The sequence below is a fragment of the Amblyomma maculatum genome, chromosome 5, assembly GCF_055883805.1.
Source record: "Amblyomma maculatum isolate TAMU_Amacu chromosome 5, ASM5588380v1, whole genome shotgun sequence".
NCBI lineage: Eukaryota > Metazoa > Arthropoda > Arachnida > Ixodida > Ixodidae > Amblyomma > Amblyomma maculatum.
The window spans coordinates 96,416,712-96,437,376 of NC_139348.1; the positions used below are offsets into that span (position 1 = coordinate 96,416,712).

A 20,665-nucleotide genomic window follows, 5' to 3' on the forward strand; every position below is an offset into this window, starting at 1 on the left:
ACATAAACATCCTAAAGAGGAAAGCCATAAAATCTCTAAACATACTGAAGGTTCTCTCTCGGAAACACTGGGGGTCTGATAGGGCGTGTCTTCTACATATATATCGATCTGTTGTGCGGTCTAGCTTGGACTACGGGTCCATAGTCTACGGGTCAGCTAGACCATCATACCTAAGGAAATTGGACCCGGTACATAACTTAGGTTTACGCCTTTCTTGTGGCGCTTACAGCACATCCCCTGTTGATAGTCTATATGCAGAGACGAACGAGCCTCCGCTGAAAGATAGAAGGGCTTCACTTACATGTGCTTATGTCCTTAGAATAAGGTCACAGAAAAAACACCTCTGCTATCCAATAGTCTCAACATGCCGCTCACGAGTAATTTTCACAAATAAACCACAAGCGACGAGGCCACTGATAATGCGTTTCGAAAACATTTGCAGTGAGTTAGAAATTCTGGACACCTTGCCCGACACTGCACCAAAAAACAGCCCCCTAACCCCATGGTACAAACTTCCAAATGTCTGCGATCTCACTCTAACACACTTCAACAAAAGCCAAACTCCTAAAGAGCATATAATACAAGAATTTCGCACAATAAAAGAAAAGTACAGTAATTATACAGAGTTTTATACAGATGGATCAAAAACTTCTACTTATGTTGGCTGTGCCGTAGTTGAAGAGAACTGGGAACAAATAATTAGGCTTCCTCAGTGCGCATCAATCTTTACAGCTGAATCCTATGCTATCCTGACAGCTGTAGAAAAAATAGTGAATGAAGGCATTGGGAACAGTGTCATCTACACCGATTCGTTGAGTGTACTGATGGCTTTAAATCACAGAAATGCTGCCATGCCTCTAATCGGTGACATAATACATAATGTAAAAATGATCACGACACAAGGACATAACATAGTGTTCTGTTGGGTCCCTAGTCACGTAGGCATTGACGGCAATGAAAGAGCAGACAAATGTGCTGCACTTGCCCACAACAAATTGATTCAGAAAGTAAACATACCACATAGTGATTGCTTGAAATTAATAAAACATAAACAGATGAATAAATGGCAGTCCAGATGGAACAACCAAGAAAATAATAAGTTGCGTCTCATAAAGCCTGTACTAGGAGAATGGCAATCGAGCACACATCAACAACGTTTTATGGAAGTGATAGTATGCCGTCTTCGTATTGGACATACACATCTAACACATAACTTTCTGCTAATGAAACATAACAAACCGACCTGTGAAGAATGCGACGAGATACTCACTGTAAACCACATTCTAATTACATGCTCAAAACTTGAGGCACTACGGAGAAAACATTTTACTATATTTTACAATCATACCATCCCATTCCATCCCACCTTGCTTTTAGGAGAAAGAGCACTTGTAAACCTAGCATCTGTTCTCAGTTTCCTAGAAGAAGGAAGCTTTTTAAATAAACTATAGATTAAACATATCCATTTCCTCTTTTGCAACCAGAACATACATTAACCTCGCTCTTGGCGCATGATAGCCTTAGTTGCTTATGCGCCATAAAACCCAACACAACACACAACACATTTCTCTGACCCATTCTGCATGCTTCCTATCTCTTAATGTTACCCCTACCATTTTTCGTTCCATAGCCCTCTGGGTTGTCCTCAACTTAAGTAGAACTCTCTTGGTTAGCCTCCACGTTTCAGCCCCATAGGTGAGCACAGGTAAGATGCAACTGTTGTATACTTTCCTCTTGAGCGATACCGGTAAGCTGCTAGTCATAATCTGCGAGTGCTTGCCAAATGCGCTCCATCCCAATCTTATTATTCTTGTTATTTCCTTTTCATAGTCCGGATCTGTGGTTACAACTTACTACCTGTCCTAAGTAGACATATTCGCCTACTACTTCCAGTACTTCGCTACCTAATGTAAACTGCTGTTCCTTCCCGAGGCTGTTGAACATTACCTTAGTCTTCTGCATATTGATTTTCAAGCCTACCTTTCTACTTTTCCTGTCTAGGTCATCAATCATCATTTGCAGTTCATCCCCCGAGTTGCTTAGCAAGGCAATGTCGTCAGCAAATCACAGATTACTGAGGTATTCTCCATATACCCTTATCCCTAACTGCTCCCATTCCAAGTCTGAATACTTCCTCTAAACAAACTGTGAATAGTACTGGGGAGATTGTGTCTCCTTGTCGGACGCGTTATTCGGAGGTCGTGGGTTCGGTTCCCACCATCGGCACGTTGTTTTTTCTTCTACTTTGTGTTTAATTATCTTTCCCCTAAACAGATTAGATTACTAATATCTGTGATTATCCAAGTAAACATTAAAAAAAAAAGACAAAGCTCCATCCCCAACGCTTTCCTTGGCCTCGCCGACTGTTGGCTTCTTTCCTTCATGTATTATAACGATCACCCTCATTTCCCCTTAATTGATCTGCTTGTACCTTTCTTTAAGGGAATTTTGTTACTTTATGCAGAACTATGGTTGCTGTGCAGCCACTATATATATCTTCCAGCATTTTCACGTACGGCTCGTCTACCCCCTGATTTCGCCATGCCTGTATCACCGCCGATGTTTCAACTGAGTCAAATGCTTTTTCGTAATCAATGAATGCTATGTATAAGGGCTGGTTATATTCCGAGCATTTTTCTATCACCTGATTGATGGTATGGATATGATCGATAGTAGAGTACCGTTTCCGAAAACCTGCTTGATCCTTTGCTTGATTGCAGCCTAAGGGTGTCCTGATTCTGTTAGCGATTACCTTAGTAACTACCTTATAGGTAACAGACAGTAGGCTGATTGGTCTGTAATTTTTAAGGTCCTTAGAGTCCCCTTTCTTATGAATGAGGATAATGTTTGCATTCTTCCATGATTCCGGTACCGTCGATGACACCAGACACTGCGTATACAGAGTGGCCAGTTTTTCTACCACGATATCCCCCCCCGTCCTTTAGCAAATCTGTAGTTATCTGATCCTCTCCTGCCGATTTCCCCCTTTTCACTGTTTCTAATGCTTTCTTGACCTCGTCCTTCGTCACTGGTGGAACGTCTGACTGTTTTTCCCTGCCGCTAATCTCGTTACAATCCTGACTATTTTGGCTACTGTAGAGATCTGTATAGAACACCTCGAGTACTTTGACTATCTTGTCCATATTCATAATGACGTTGCCCACCTTGTGCCTTATTGCATACATCTGGTTTTTGCCTGTGCCCAATTTCTTCTTTACCGCTTTAAGGCTTCCCCCGTTCTTTACAGCATGCTCAATTTTCTCCATGTTATACTTTCTTATATCGGGCACCTTGCGCTTATTGATTAGCTTTGATATCTCGGCCAATTCGATCTGGTCTGTTGGATTGGAAGCTTTCATACTCTGGCGTTTCTTAATCAAATCTTTCGTCTCCTTAGACAGCATACCGGTATGCGCTCTAACTATCCTACCGCCTACTTCTACCGCACACTCAGTAATGATATACAGTAATAATACAGGCTTTTAATTTTGTACCATTCATTTTGTACCAACAGTTGCATCTGACCTGTACTCACCTGTGGGGCTTAAACGTGAAGGCTAACCAAGAGGGTTCTACTTAAGTTAAGGACAACTCAGAGGGCTATGGAACAAAAAATGGTAGGGGTAACATTAAGAGATAGGAAGCTTGCAGAGTGGGTCAGAGAAATAACTTGTTACTGACCTTCTAGTGGAAATTAAGAAGAAATTGACATGGGCAAGACATGTAGTGCGAAAAGAAGATAACCGATGGTCGCTTAGGGTAACAAACTGGATTCCAAGGGAAGGAAAGCGTAGCAGGGGGCGGCAGAAAGTTAGGTGGGCGGATGAGGTTAAGAAGTTCGCAGGGGACAAGTGGATGCAGCTAGCACAGAACCGGTGTTGAAGTGGAGAAATATGGAAGAGGCCTTCACCCTGCAGTGGATGTAGTCAGGCTGATGATGATGATGATGATGATATGGACAATAGCAATGGTTTCTTCTTGTGGAAATTTTACAATAACAAAACTGTCCCCTTAAAAAAAAGCTTTTACAGAAAAAATTAGCACTATTTACAAAAAGAAGATCCATTCGCGCCTTCGTGTGTGTAATGGGAAAAACAACAAACTTATTCTGCCATGGAATTTATGCACTTCTCTGAACTGAAGCCAAGAGGCCATGATTGCAAGGCAGAAGGCTGGGAAGCAACATGAATTCCCAAGAGAGAAGAACAGCAAATTGTAGTGTACAATTCCTGTTGCTTCAAGAACTTTCGCCCAATGATGTGTGGTATGCCTGCTGTAGTATGAGCAAAGTATTCAATAGCCACTAGGCTTCCATCAATAAGCCTGCAGCAGCTGTCTTTCCAGTACGAAATAAAGTGCCTTCAGGGAGTACCACGGTACCACCTTCCTGAATTGTGGCCCTTGATATGGATATATAAGTGGGCCACACTGGTGTTCAGACCTAAATACAGGATGTGATCTTGCACCAGCAGCAATTCTGTAATCCACAAGACGTTTTTCAGCAAGCCGGTTTGACAGCCGTTCTAATGGAAACTGCGGCTTTCGCAAAAGCTTCTTGATAACGCTCATGTGGTTTTCAAGGGAAAGCACTCCATGAACCAAGTGGCCCAAGGCGCCGTGCGTCAGCAGCAAGATGGCAAAGAGCGTGGACATTATGAGACACATACTGTTTCCCATATATCGTAGCAAAGCTGCTAATAAAGTTCCTCAGCAAGTCATCAGCATAATCAAAATCACCTGCAGTTGCCTTTTCGGAGGCCAGGATGGTGACTGCCACAACAAGAAGTTTTCGTACATTTCAAGTGGAATTGTAAAAGATAATATCAAGGGGCCACCATACAGCAAGAAAAATCGGAACTTTGTTGCCTTTCATCGTTCTAGGTCGGACAAACCTTTCGTTTTTCTGTTGAAATCAGAAGGCACATACCGAGATAGCTCATTCAACTTGCATGAAAGCTGATTCAAAATGCCAGTTCCCTTCCTGACACGTATAGGGCCACGAACCCACAAGAGCAAAATTTTGCGCACGACTCCTAAACACACAAGATGCATATAGTCTAGTGGGATGTCCCGGACCATCTCTATTGGCAGCCTTTCAAGAACTGTGTCACCAGCATGATTCTCCTTCTGAAACTGTCCCCGAAAGGTGGTATTTAGTCCTGAGACTTATAGCTATATTTAAAAAACATACTCTGCCTTTCTTGTATGTGCCTTTTACGGTACATTTTGTGCAGCTCTAATACCCTTTGTGACTTTTGATGCTCAGAATGAAAGCCTTTGCTCGTGCATCACAGATCAGTGCATTAAGCCGGGCAGGGATAGCACGTCCACACAATCTGACGCCTGAAGTCAGAACCTCTTCTAACTCATCAACAAAATGACGAAGAAACTCATTTGCATCGTCAGCCTTGCTGTCGCCAAAGAAAACGCCAACTTCGAAAATGTTGTTATACTTCAGGTTTTTCACTTGGCCGAGAATAGGCCAGAATTGGCTCCTAGAGCTCTTTGCAATTGGAAGCCTGTCAATTTTGAAGTTTAGAATCAGCTCCTGAGGCAGGCTTCTTTCCCTCCCTACAACGTGACGGATGCCATCTATAAATGCCAAAATGGCAGTACTTTCCACCAGAGAGGTGCAAAATGCCGACTGATCTTCTCGGAGTCTCTAGACATGCCCTTGCAGACCTTGGAAAGGAAGAAAAAAATTACCGACGATTACGTTACTTCCCAATGCGAAATTTGAGCGCAGCAAATAAGCTGTTTCACCTTTTCGATAGACTGAGGCAAAGAAATCGAGCAACACATGTATGCGCTATCACAGAATTTTTTTTTTATTTTTCGCACGTATTCCTTTAGCAAAGACTCCCTTCTCAGCGGCGGCGATGAGCTTCTGCTTCAGCCTCGCTTACACCTGGTTGCTCTCGACGGTGGCGATGAGCCTCCGCTTCGGCGGTGCGAACGGCAGGGTCTTCTCGACGGCGGCGATGAGCTTCTGCTTCAGCCTCGCTTACTGCTCTGGATTCTGGCGGCGACGGCGCTGGGCCTCTGCTCTGGCAGCTCGTTTAGCAGCAGCAGCAGACGGAGGACTTCCACCGGTCGTCTCGCTCATGGCTCAGAAAGAACTGGCAGATAATTTCGCAGTGGCGAACGGCAGCGGCAATTTCGGCTCGGGCGGTGCACATATACAGATCCGCCGCCACCGATCTGGCTCTCTGATTGCCACCGCACAGGGGTTGCATTGGAGGAGGAGCGAAGAAAGGAATTAAGTTCGAGCCGGCGCTTTGACAACCGGAGACTCGCAGGAAGAGGGGGGAGGGGGGCGGCGTGTAGACCCAGCGGCAAATGATGGGGGCAGAAGCGCGCGCAGCAAGCGGACAACGCGATAAAGGGAGGAGGGAAGAGATAGCAGCGACTGACTGATGCTGCTGACGCCGATAGTGAGTCAACCCCAGCTGCGGAGTTGGTTTCAGGGACAACGCCGCCGATGCCGACGCAAACAATATGATACCCTCGCTTCCGCAGCGCCAAGAACCAGGTCTAGCCGTGGGAAGGTGGTCACGTATTCGTCGACGTGCCGGGGCCTACGTGAAATAACCGGCGCGTCGGCAACTGAAGAGCACCCTATCCGCCACACAGGAACAGGGGGGGGGGGGGGCACCCTCCCCTCCTCTTTCTGCATGGCGGCGACGGTGTTCTATGCAGTCACGTTATCTCGACTCTAGCGGCGTCAGCGGCATCCAGCGGTATCAGTCGGTCGCTGCGAGCGCTGGGGGGATGAAAGGGGGGCGGAGCTGGTTACGAGGCCGACGCCGACGCAAAACCCAGGAACGGACGCCAAAGAGCTGCGCTCTAAAACTATACCGGCACGATTTTTTAAAAAGTGCATTAGTGTCATTGGAGCGGCTAGTGCGGCGCAAGAGCGAGGTAATTTGTGAGAAATGAGAAATGAGCTTTAAGTAGAGCCGCAGATGCCATTCAAAACAAGAAAGCAAAAAATATACTTCGTGATCCGGAATAGATCCTTTCCAGTTTTTTTAGGATGAGTCCAAATGCTTTTCCCTATAGACATCCTCATGAAGTCTGTCATGGATCTAAGACGTTTGGACCATTCCAGGATATCCTGAGGACATTCTGTGTCGGGTACTGGAATGAAACCCCCAGGGAGCTACTGATTGATTTATAGGAAGGGAAAGGTGCGGTAACTGTCTCACTTGTTTTCTGTGGACACCTCAACCGCGCCGTAAGGGAAGGGAGGAAGGTGGGAGTGAAAGTGGACAGAGAGAAAGGAGCTGTAGTGGAGGGCTACAGAGTATTTTCTACCACCTGGGACCTTTAACGTGCGCTTGAGGATCGTGAACAGCAATCTCCGTGCTCCAATAGCGGACGCTCGATGTATGGATGCCACTCGATCGATATTAATTACTTTAGAAAAGGACCGGTTCCTAGCACAGTTCTTTATGGCGGGGGATTCCACAGGTGCACCCATTACAGAGGCCATATGGACGCTGGTATGAACTGCAGAAAGCCAGGCCTCAGGGCAGATGTGTGCACACTGCCACATACGAATAACTGCCCGAGGTGTGGGAAACCACATCCCGAGGAGGCTATCCCTTCCTGCACTCCGGAATGTATTTTATGCGAAGCACACATGACGGGTACGGGGAGATGCAAGGCTAAAGGGCGAAGACCTGCAACCAACCCTGCACCTCAACACCTCTCTCGTAAGGACAAGCCGCCCGTAGACGCTACTCGGAAGATAGCACTCAATGCCACTCGCTCCATATCGCTTCGCAAAGGAGAGCGCGCAAAGGATCCACAAAAGATGTCATGAGCCGACCGAGCAGCTGGTCATCTCCAAACAAACCCCGCCACCCCAGCCCCACCAGGAGGATTCACGCGACAAAGAACTCAGGTCCCTGCGGGAAGAGGTAAGCCGCCTTTCCTCCCTATACAGACACGTACCACACCAACCCTCCTCATCCACCCTCCCTTCCCAAGCCGTACCTCCCGCCCTTTCTCCAACATCCCCAGCCATGCAACCACCCCCCAAAAAGAAATATACATCAGAACCCCCCCCCCCATGGACACCAGTCCGGACCTGACGCTCAGTCGCCCCGGTGGCGTATTTGGGTTTGCTCGGTACGGTGGCTCCGCAAGGGACAAAACGACAGAAGAGACGAAGAAAGCGGGCTGTTCCGACTAGCATCTACCGCCTCCAGGAGCCGAGCAGCCTAGCGATTAGCGGCGCATGCTTTTTCAATGGGCGTCATGTTGGACGCGGCACTAGCTTTAGAAAGCCTATACTTCTACTACTACTGTTTACTACTACTACTACTACTACTACTATTATTATTATTATTAGTAGTAGTAGTAGTAGTAGTAGTATAGAGGAAGACTCGTTTCACTAAGTTGGCACTGAATTCTCTGTACGTAACGGCCAAATTAACTGGCTAAATATTATCTTCCCAGTTTTAATTATTAATGATAATAATAATTGGTTCACAGGAAGGGAAAGGCGCAGTATCTGTCACACTTGTGTCTGTGGACACCAAGGGATGAAGGTGTCCACAGACACAAGTGTGACAGGTACTGCGCCTTTCCCTTCCTGTGAAACAATTAATATTATTATAATTAATAATTAAAACTGGGAAGATAATATTTAGCCAGTTAATTTGGCCGTTACGTACAGAAAATTCAGTGCCAACTTAGTGAAACGAGTCTTCCTTTATACTACTACTACTAATAATAATAATAATAATAGTAGTAGTAGTAGTAGTAGTAGTAAACAGTAGTAGTAGAAGTATAGGCTTTCTCAAGCTAGTGCCGCGTCCAACATGACACCCATTGAAAAAGCATGCGCCGCTAATCGCTAGGCTGCTCGGCTCCTGGGGGCGGTAGATGCTAGTCGGAACAGCCCGTTTTCTTTGTCTCTTCTGTTGCTTTGTCCCTTGCGGAGCCACCGTACCGAGCAAACCTAAATACGCGCCCCGGTGGCATCATCTGGACAAGAACACATCACACACTGGAAAGCGATCACTACATCATTAACGTCTCGCTCCCCTTTAAACAATTCTGCCATACACACATCACCCACAAACTGCAGAACTGGGAAGCCATCCGTGCATTGCGGAAGAACGACACAAACACAACTATCACGGACATCGAAGGGTGGGTAGAATCACTTATGACCGATGTCCAACACAATGCTCGCCTGATTACAACCACACAGGACACCCCCACTCTAGATTCCCGCCTCGCCCACCTCTGGGAGGCGTACCACAGCTTCCTCGAGCATTGGAAGCTCAACAAGTTAAACAGAACGCTTAAAAAGCGACTGGCCGCACTGCAGACGCAGATACAACACGCAGGGGAGCTCTGCCGCTCTAATTGGAGGCACGCTTGTGACGGACTGGCCTGAAAACTGTCCACCAAGCAAGCTTGACAACTTCTGAGACATCTCATAGATCCAACACAGTCCAAATCCGCTACACAACACCGTGTTACACACCTCGTACACACACAACAGCGACCCGGACACTCATTGACACACTTCAGTGAACATACACCTCACCCGGGACATCCGACTCCATGCCCCCCTACTCAAGAAAACCTAACCCGGAATTAGACGCCGATATTTCGGAAACGGAGGTAAGAGCGGTCCTCTTGACGCTCCGCACAAATTCAGCACCGGGACTGGACAAAGTCTTCAATTCTATACTCCGCAACCTTGATGACAAATCAATCACACAGATTACAGACTACTTCAACAAATGCTGGGCGGAGGGCACCCTCCCCCAATCTTCGCGGCACGCCAAAGTAATATTTATACCAAAACGAACAAGCCTCTTAAACTAGAAAACCTGCGCCCATTATCACCTCGTGTCTCGGGAAACTTTTCGAGCACGTGGCACTTGCGAGATTGACACTTCATATGACGGACATCGACCTTTACCCACACAGCATGGTGGGATTCCGCCCCCCTCTCCGCTCAGGACGCCATGCGGCAGCTCACGCATGACATCTTCGACCCGGCTATTCCGGGCCACACAAAGGCAGCCCTGGCTTTAGATCTGTCCAAAGCTTTTGATCGCGTCGAACATCAGACGATCATGGTTGCCCTCTCTCCCCTGAACATAGGTGTATGGATGTACACTTACATCAAGGCTATTTTAACGGACTGCATGGCTGAGGTTCATTTTGTCCCCCTTACCTCCCCACCCTACACACTCAGGAGCGTCGGTACTCCGCAGGGGTCCGTCCTCTCTCCTTTCCTATTCAACGCCACCCTCATTCCCCTCGCCCGGAAACTGTCCATGATACCTCATCTTAGACATACCCTTTATGCGGACGACATCACACTATGGGCCACACACAGTAGTGATGGCGACATAGAGGGTACTTTACAAGGCGCCGCATCACTCACACAAGAACACGCCCAGAGCATCGGACTCTCATGCTCCCCAGAGAAGTCTGAGCCACTTATACTTCGCCTCACGACCCTCGGATGCCCCACCACACCGATTGTCATAGAAGTCGATGGCCGTCCCGTCCCAGAGGTGAATACGCTTCTGGTTCTGGGACTTCACATCCAGTACAATGGCAAAAACACCTTAACTCTCAAGAAACTAAAGCGGGTGACAGGCGCGATATCGCACTTCATCCGACGAGTTTTGGGCCATCACAGAGGCATGAAGGAGAACGACCTATGTCGGCTAATTCATGCCTTCATCCTCAGCCGTTTCTTATACACAGTCCCCTATCTCCGACTCAACAGGCAGGAAACGGACGCCTTGAACGTCATGTTGTGCACGGCGTTCAAGACGGCCCTACATCTCCCAATCAATACTTCCACAGAGCGCCTTCTGCAGCTTGGCCTCCACAACACAATTAGGAAGCTTGTGGAGGCCCATCGCCAAGCCCAGTACTTGCGTCTCACCAAGACCTCTGCCGGTCGCCATATCCTGAAGACTTTAGACATTCGCGTCCCAGCGAATGATCCTACCCTCCTTCCCATACCTCGCCCCCTCCAACAAGACCTTCTCATCAAGCCTCTCCGCTATAACGATCTTGAATCCCGGCTCAATTCTTACGCAACGTGCCTCCCAAAGCGGGACCCCACCCCAAATAGACGAAAGAAGCCCAAAGCACCGGAAGGACAAGACAATCCTATCCCTGCCGTAGCTCGTGACTCCCACCCACCCGTTTTGGCTTCTCCCCATATCGACTCTCATGATGGCATCTCCGAACCGTAACCTTACACTCTGGCAGTGGAACTGTCGGGGCTTTGGCCAGAAGCATCATGTGGTCCAGCAATTGCTGTCCTGCGCTACGGGACCTGACATCCTTGCCCTGCAGGAACCCTCCAACCCACTCACCCTCCCCGGCTATACTTCTATTCTGCCCACATCAGCCACACCCCCTCGCGTAGCGTTTCTAGTAGTAGCTCAATTACCACCATCTCCCATCCCCTAGCAATTCAAGATATTGATCACCTTTTAATTGAGCTTGTTCCGCTACACGCTCGAGCGAACAGCCTCTTCGTTCTGAATGTATATAGCCACCCTAAGTGCCTCAAAAGCAACTTCGAACGCCTCTTTACACTTGCGAAGCGCATAGCAAACAAGTGCCCCTTACTCGTCGTAGGAGACTTTAACGCCCCACATAGTTCCTAGGGTTACCCGCACGACACACCAAAAGGACGGCGGGTGTAGTTAGCCGCGCAACAAACCGGTCTCTCTCTGCTCACCGACCCTACCTTTCCTACGCGCACGGGAACCAGTGTCTGCAGAGACACTACACCAGACCTTACGTTCGCACATCGCCTCCCTCATGCCACATGGTGCAACACACAAGAGAATCTAGGTAGCGACCATTGCATCATCGAAATTCTCTTACACATTCAACTACCCCGCAGGCCTCCCAGAGGCTCCACTTTCACGAAGTGGGACTCTTTCCGATCACCTAGAGCAGCCCGCGCCTTCGCCCCCATCACGGACATCACTGAATGGTCCAAACAACTACAAAGTGATGTCCGATCCGTAACTCTTCCCCTACAAGAGGACTTCCCAAGCGACACAGTTGACTCCCACCTCCTACATTTATGGGAAGCTAAATCAGGCTTAGAACGACGCTGGCAAAAGCAGCGTTGGAACCGCGCACTTAGGCGCCGCCTCGCCCGTCTTAACAAAGAGATAGAGGCGCATGCAGCGACTATTTCACGACAAAACTGGGAATCACTATGCAACAAGCTAGATGGCAACATGAGTCTACCTCGGACCTGGAACCTCTTTCGACACTTAATAGACTCCACGCAGTCAAAGACTACCCAAAGACATAACCTCACCAAACTCATGCATTCTTCCGATACACCTCCACTGGAACTTCTCCAAAAACTTAGACATCAGTACTTCCCTACATACCCTCCTGTAACGTACCCCGATTATGCAGGCCCCCCTAACGACCTCCTCGACCAACCCATTACAGAAGCAGAGGTTCTGGCTGAACTCCAGAAACTTAACACATCCTCAGCCCCCGGTCCAGACAGGGTTCATAACAAGGCACTCCGGAATCTCGACGCTCAATCTGTTGCCGCCCTTATTGAATACTTTAACGAGTGCTGGCAAACGGGCACCCTCCCACCGCAATGGAAAGAGGCCAAAATCGTCTTCATACCCAAACATGGGAAACCTCTGCTCACCTCTAACCTGAGACCCATCTCCATCACTTCTGTTGGAAATCTCATGGAGCATGTACTCCAGACTAGGTTGTGCCAGTACCTAGAAGGCAACAATCTTATGCCCACTTGTATGTTTGAATTTCGTCCTGGGCTTTCCACACAGGACATCTTTCTACAGCTCAAACAGCACATTCTCGACTCCCAAACCTACGACACCAAAGCTATCCTAGGTGTGGACCTCACTGAGGCATTCGATAACGTTACGCACTCAGCTATTCTACAGAACCTTAGAACCCTGGGGAGTCGGCGCCAGGATGTACAACTACATCCGAGATTTCCTCAGCCACCGCACAGCCACATTTACCTTCGGCGACCACCGCCTCCCAAGCATCACGCTGGAAGCACGAGGTACGCCCCAGGCTGCCGTCCTCTCCCCTATTTTATTCAATATAGCACTTCTTCACCTACCCCAAAAACTAGCTCAAATCCTCGACATCCATTTCAGCCTCTACGCCGACATCACTGTCTGGACAAACCACGGCAGTGACGCCGAAATAGAAGAGCTACAATTGGCACTAACTACCATCGACACATACGTACGGGAGCGTGGCCTGACCTGCTCCCCTTCAAAATCAGAGCTCTTTCTCTACCGCCCCAAGCAACAGGACAACGTCAATCCTCCCATCTCCCTCACTCTAGGTACCCATTCCATCCCACTAGTATCCAAAATCCGAGTGCTAGGGCTAATGCTCCACTCCCATGGCGCGCACGGTGAAGTCATAAAGGCTCTCCAAGCACACGCTCAACAGGCCACCCGACTGATTCGCCGCATAGCGAACCGCCGGGCTGGCCTACGCGAGCGAAACACACTTCGCCTCACCCAGGCTTACATCATAAGCCGCACCGTATATGCCCTTCCATACCTACCCCTCCGACAGAAGGAGAGAGACCGGGTAAACGCGCTCCTGCGGAGTTGCACGAAGATGGCTCTACGCCTTCCCCCCAGCACATCCAACGATCGGCTTCTCAAATTCGGTGTCCACAACACCTTTGAGGAACTTACAGAAGCCACCTTTACGGCACAAATATACTGTCTATCGAACTCAGAGGCTGGCCGCGCTCTATTATCCAAATTAAACCTAAACCCAACTACACACACTACCAAGGGCGTCCCCCTTTCTTCTATCTTCCGCTCTAACCTCAATATACCCCCCTCCCCAAGAACATGCACCCTGAGCGAGATGGGAACCGCAGAATAACAAACAGTATAGCGAGGACCATGCGGTGGTCTATGTGGACGCAGCAGAATATACGTCAGGCCACCGTATGGCCCTGGCGCTAGCCAACAATCAAGCAAAACTTCTAACCTCCAGCTCAATCATCACCAATTCGGCCATAGAGGCAGAAGAGGCAGCCATCGCGCTTGCTCTGACCTCTACGTCTGCCAACATAATTATCTCTGACTCCAAATCTGCCATTCTCAACTATGCCAATGGCTACATATCTCGCACCGCTGCTCGCTTACTACGCTTCTGGCAACCCCGGCACCCTGTAACCCTTATCTGAACACCAGCACATGCCGGCCTCCCTGGCAACGAAGAGGCTCATTCTCTAGCCCGAGGTCTCACATTCCGGGCAGGAGGAGATGAGCCCCTTCTACAGGCCGTGGAGCGTCTGCTGTCCTTCCGCGATATTCTCTCATATTACCGGGACAAACGAAGAGAATACGCACCCCCAGCCCCGGCCCTTACCATAGCGCAGGCCGCACACTGGCGACGACTACAATCTCGCACTGCTCCATACCCCATACTACTACATGCCAGATACCCAGACCAATTTCCCCCCTCATGCAAACTTTGCGGCAAACCAGGAGATTTCCTACACACCCTCCTCACATGCCCCACCTTCCCTCATCCTCCATCACCGACCGTGGCGGAGTCTTACTGGGAAACTCTACTGACCAGCACTTCTGCTCAAGACCAGCGCCGGATCATCTCCAGTGCTATGAGAAGGATAGCGCTCCAAGGGCTATCCTTCGCTTTGTAAGGGTGCCCTCCTCACAGTGAGGGAGCACCCAAGTGCCATGTAGGGGGCTTCGCCCCCACTATTCATATCATTGGCGTTAAATGTTTTTACCTACCTACCTACCGAGCCCGAGCAGCGGCGCTCCACAAATACTACGGATCCGGAACGGACGCCGTATGGGTGGACGCCGCATGCACGAATGAGGGAGCGGTATTGGCCGTCACCAATTCCTTCCTGCAGCCTGTTGCTACTTTCCCCCTCCCCTCGGTCACCTCCTCGGAGGCAGCCCAGGAAGCAGCCATCGCCTACGCGCTTGCACGCACGGAAGCACGCTAGATAATTCCCGACTCGAAAACTGCAATACTAAATTTTGCGCATGGTAGAGTTCACATTTCTGCGTTCAGCATACTGAGCTCGCCCGCCACTAACCCACCCTCCTATGTGGAGTTGATATATGGGTGCCTGTGCACTCCGGGAATCCCGGTAACCAGGCCGCCAATGCGTTAGCCCGAGGTAGTGGGGCCGTGCGGGGGCCCAAGGGCATGTATGCCCCAAACTCCGGTGTTTAAGTTATTACCACCACCACCCTATCCGACCTATTCAGCTTCTTTGGGTTCCGGCCCATGCTGGCCACCCAGGCAACGAGGCGGCTCATTAGCTCGAGGTTTCGTCAGCCGAGCAGGAGCCGCCGACACCTAGGGAGACGCTCGACATCGTATGGTCGCTTACCGCGAGGTCACTATGCACTACCGTGAACAACGTCTTGCCTATCCTCTTCCACACAAGTCGCTCACTAAATTGCAGCAGGTAACGTGGCGCCAGCTACAATCCTGTGCCTACTCAGCCATTGTTTACCCGGGACTGTTCACGCCAGAATGCACCCTCTGTGGTGCTCCTAAAGCGGATTTTGCTCACATTCTTTATTCTTGCTCTGGGCATCTTCCACCAGCCGTATGGCAACTCACAGACCTCGAGCGTTGGGAGTCTGCGGGGTCCAGTTCTGACCCAGCTGCCCAACGGCAGCTGGTGGACTGGGTTTCGGAAGTCGCCAGGAAGCATCACCTACTGGCCACGACACGCATCCAAGAGGGATCCAATCATTAAGATGTTACAACTAAGGCTCACCTTATAAAGTTTGTCACCACCACCACCACCAGTCTACTGCCTCCTCTTGGGTTATCCTTTTGTGCGAGGCGGGGTAGCGTTTCTGCTGGCCTCTGTAATGATCGATTATATTTGATTACGTGGGGATAGCAGGGTCAAAGGTGCCCATAGTGCAGTGTTGAGTCGGCTCGGTAATGGAACCCATATTATTACGTGTTTTGTGTTTCTTATATGTCTTGTCGTTTGTAGGATACGATTGGCGATTCTGTCGATTCTGCCCCTTTTGTAGTTTCGGCACTCGTGTTTGGAGTCCGTCACTATAGTGAGGCTCCGTCCTGTTGTATCGCCGTGCGCTATTACCAGAGTGATCGTGGCTTTTTCAGCTGCCTCTATGCTTGTGTTGTTTATTTATTGCCGCGCTGCATATTTCTTCCCTTGCGTCGTTCCATGCGTTGCGTTAAGGCACGCTCACACTAGCGGGAAAACGCGCAACGCTGGATGTTCTCCGCGCACCGCTTCCCGCAGAAACCGTTTTTTTTTCCCGCGGGCTGACTTGTTTGACGTTCCGCGGAGCGATGGGGTCGGGAGCTATTTTTCCCGTCCCGCAGAACGGAGTAGCCAATCGGAGCGGAGCGCAGACCGTGACGTCAGTCCAAGTTCAATGACTCCCGGCGGCGGCTGTGCGGGCGACGGGAGCATCGCTGGTGTCGCTTGAGTAGCCCGCTCACTTGTGCACGAGAAAAGCGCGTGCTTTCCCTTCGCTCTTGTCACGTGACTACTCTTTCTCGCTCCGCTCGCCTTCGCCTCCTCTACATTCCACGACAAACGCAGCGGGAAAACGGGTGTAGTGTGAGCGTCCTTCCGAGGAGCTGCGACGCTGCGACGCCATGAACGTTGCGCCGCTGCGGGAAGTTTCCCGCTAGTGTGAGCCTGGCTTTACCATGGCGAACGTGCGCTGCGCATGACATCAGTGCTCTTGGCCGGCGCGGCCACGTCCCGACTCCGCTGCCGACGCAGCACTCTCTCTCTCGTCAAGCGGAGACGCCAAGATGCACATCGTAAAAAGCGGTGCACACCAACAGCAAGAAAGAATGAACGTAAGAAGGTGAAAACAGCATCAAAGACGCCCGAACAGAGAGAGGAACGGCTTGCCAAACGGTGATGCCAGACTGCCGAACGTAATAAGCACGTAATAATAACCTCGACCTATGGAAGAGGTCAGTCAACAGGAGCCAACACAAGAGGACATGAATGCACTTCATGTGATCGTCGTGTGACTCGTCACTCCATTCGAGTTTCCGAAAGTGCATCTGCGTTCCGGACATTTGAAGCAGACTTTGTGAGCAATCCGTTCGGACACATGTGTAGTGCATGCGAGAGAATGTAGTACCAAATGGACTTGACACCGGGGAGTAATTCATTGTATGCGACTTTGCGTTTGGATACTCCACCAAATCGAAATTCTGTATAGATAAAATTGAGATCGCTGTATGCTACATCACACATTATCGGGCAGTCTTCGTCTCTGTCAAATAAAATCAATAGAAAATGTGTGTAACTAATATCGCTCATTGCTGAACATAGACGACCGCAACAAACTCAGCCAGGAAAATGTACCTCTGCCTACGTATATCTGGGCATAGCCGATCTAAGCCACAGCCATTATTTTCCGACACGCGCTGCAGACATCTGCAAGTACTCGACGCCCACGGTTTTTCGGCCGAACAAGTTGTATAATATGTCGCTTGTAATAACAATAACATCTGCCTTGGAATGTGCTGAATGATGTGCTGAAGTCCTCTCGGTTAATGGCGCGCAGCCATGCACTCATAGCTCTGCATTTTCAGCGAGTTTGAACGCATTAACGTTTGGCCCCAGTTATTGGCTACATCCAGGCGCGCAGCATGTGTTCGGCGTATTCAGTATTTTGCAAGCGCAGGAGCGAACGTTTGTACCACTTGCAACACACGAGCGTAAACACTATTTGGAGACACAGAGCCAAATAAATATTTTAGGAAGCGCCTAAGACACGAGCGGCGGCGGTCATCGCGTGGGTGGCTGAGACTCGGACGATGGAAGTTAGATGGACTTCGGACTAGGCAGCAGCCGTCACACAACGGAGATCGAATTTTTATCCTTTGTTAACTGCCCCTAGCTCATGTGCCAGGGCCAACCCAAGTAGAGTCAATCACCTTTCGAACTCTACAAGCATCAGGCAACATCGCTCTTATGACTGATGACAAGTTTACGTTATCTACTATCTCACTATTGCAAGAGTAACGAAAAAAGGAGACAGCGCTACATTATTGCATAAATGTAACTACTTGCATAGTGTCTTCTTTTCTTTTTCTGCAACTTAGAGTGAGGAGAACAGCAACAACTACTACTACAATGATTAATAATGATTACAACTTCATTTGGATATCATAGCGCAGCCCACATCGTCTATACCCAGGTCTACTAAGTACGTTTAGAAGTATGCTGCTAGTAGATAGAAATAAACACATTTTCTTATCTTGGCAATATATCTGTGCAAATCACCTATAGCTGCATTATTTAGAGTAATGCGCGTAAATCAATGGACGAATGGTTCCTTCGAAAATGTTCCTACCAAGATAAGTTGGCAACGTTACATCAGTACGGCCGCCGCCGATTTGGTCATCGGCTTTTTTACATAGGGCCTTTTTTTTTTACCAGGTGAAATACATATCGCTATGGAGTCGAGATGAAAGACGTTCACCACACAAGCAAATGCGGCGAGGAGAGAAGAAGAAGACGAGGCCTGGCAGCTGTCGTTAGCTGAAGTGATGATTTGGGTGCGCATTGTCGTTGGCATGTGTGTTCTCTTCGCTTCCTGGTACGCGGTAGACAAGGCAAAGCGAGTCATTCTACCCCGGATTTCCCTGTTCTCTGGAGAGCTCAACGTTTCGTATATGTCGGTTGGTAACTCCTCGATTCAGCAGCTAAACGCGTCCAGCTTCACTCCCAACTCAACGGACAAACTAACGACTTTCCCGAACCCCGGGAAGGATTCTCCTGGGACCAGCGCGAGTGCCCTGAAGGCGAAAGCGAATGCTCATAGTCGTAATTCGACCAATGGAAGATGTGGCAATACAGTGGCCGGTAAGTGCATACTGATGTTCATTATTATACGGTTACTTGTTCATTATTGGCTGTGGATAGCATTATTGCATATAGATCTGCGTAACATAGCTTTCATCGCTCAGTTCATCAATATGCAGCCAGAATTGACTTCCTCCGACCAACGTCAGTGCCTTTTTCTGCCGTGTCTCCCGGCAATACATTACATTGGTAATATGCTTCGATGGCTGCGAAATGCAAAACGAAAACGCCTATGGGCTGTGCAACGTTGGTGCACGTTAAACAACCCCAGGGTGTTGAAATATCTCGAGCTCAGCACTACGGCGTCTCGCATAGTCTGAGCAGCTTTGCGACATTAAATCTCATAAGCCAAGCCTTCCCTAGAAGTCTGCGCTTGGGAGAAGCTCCGTAAACCCCGCTGTGCCCTCGATAGGCCAAATCTAGTCTCGAACACCCTCGCATCCTCTCATGTTCGTCTTAGTTCTCACTTTGAGCCTCGGCATCAGCAGCAGTTCTGAAAAAAAATTTAGACACTGGAGCGGAGCATTCTCTGCTCTCTAAAGCATAACCCAAACAAATTTCGCAAAAAGAACGTTTTTATTGCATTCTATCCCACTGTTCTGTAAGATGTTTTATGTACGTAGGTAGACCTGCGCAATGTCAACTTACATTATCCGGCCATCATACACTTCATTGCATGCGCGCATCAAAAGAGCGCGGGGATAGACATGGATAGACGGCTATCCTGCTTCACTGAAAGATATAACATTATCACTACCGCCCAATATGGCTTTCGTAAAAACAGGTCGACTGAGTTAGCTCTCCTTGCTCAGAAAGAGTTCATACTAAAAATTTTTGAATAAAAAAACATGGTACTTGGATTATTTTTAGATTTTTCAAAGACGTTTGACCTTGTTAATCACTCTGTGCTGCTTAAGAAATTGGATCACTACGGCATCAGAGGCATAGCTCATATACTGATTTCTTCATACTTGCGACATAGGTCTCAGTTTGTTAGTATTGCCGGTGAATGCTCCCAGTTGAAAGCGGTAGCTTCTGGCGTTCCGCAAGGGAGCATTTTGGGTCCATTTCTTTTTGTTCTTTATGTTAATGATATTGTCAACATCGACAGCACTGCTAAGTACATAATTTACGCAGATGACACTAGCCTGTTTTTTTTCGGGTACTTCAACAGCTGATCTTGCAAATCGAGCTAATAAAACCTTAAAAGAAATAAATACTTGGGCGGCTGATAATCACTTAAGGATTAACGTTAGCAAAACTGCAGCAGTCATGTTTCACCCACGTCATAAACATTTTGAACCTCCTCTAATTGAATTAAACACTACCGGAATAGAATTTGTGCAGTCTGTGAAAACTCTCGGCGTTTCAGTCAGTCAGTTCAGTCGTTCAGTCGTGTCCGACTCTTCGTGACCCTATTGACCATGTCACGCCACGCTTTCCGGTCTCTCACTATCTTCCTAACATCAGATAACTTCATCTGCAGTGCCTCGAGAATGCCATCTAACCATCGCGTTCGCTGCCTACCCCTTCTCCGGCGACCCTCAACCTTTCCCAACATCAAATCTTTCTCCAGCGACTCCTCTCTTCTCATCAGATGACCAAAGTAGCTGAGCTTTAACTTTAGAATTTGACCCTCCAATGAGCAGTCAGGGTTTATAGTCGACAATATTGACTTATTTGATCTTCTGGCAGTCCAAGGAACTCTCAAGAGTCTTCGCCAGCACCACAATTCAAACG

At 48.7% G+C, this 20,665-nt stretch overlaps 1 pseudogene; it reads right to left on the reverse strand.

The window, feature by feature from the left end:
- Positions 1-4,869: 4,869 nt before the first annotated feature.
- LOC146188846 (uncharacterized) lies at positions 4,870-12,739 on the reverse strand (annotated as a pseudogene).
- Between the last annotated feature and the right edge of the window lie 7,926 nt (positions 12,740-20,665).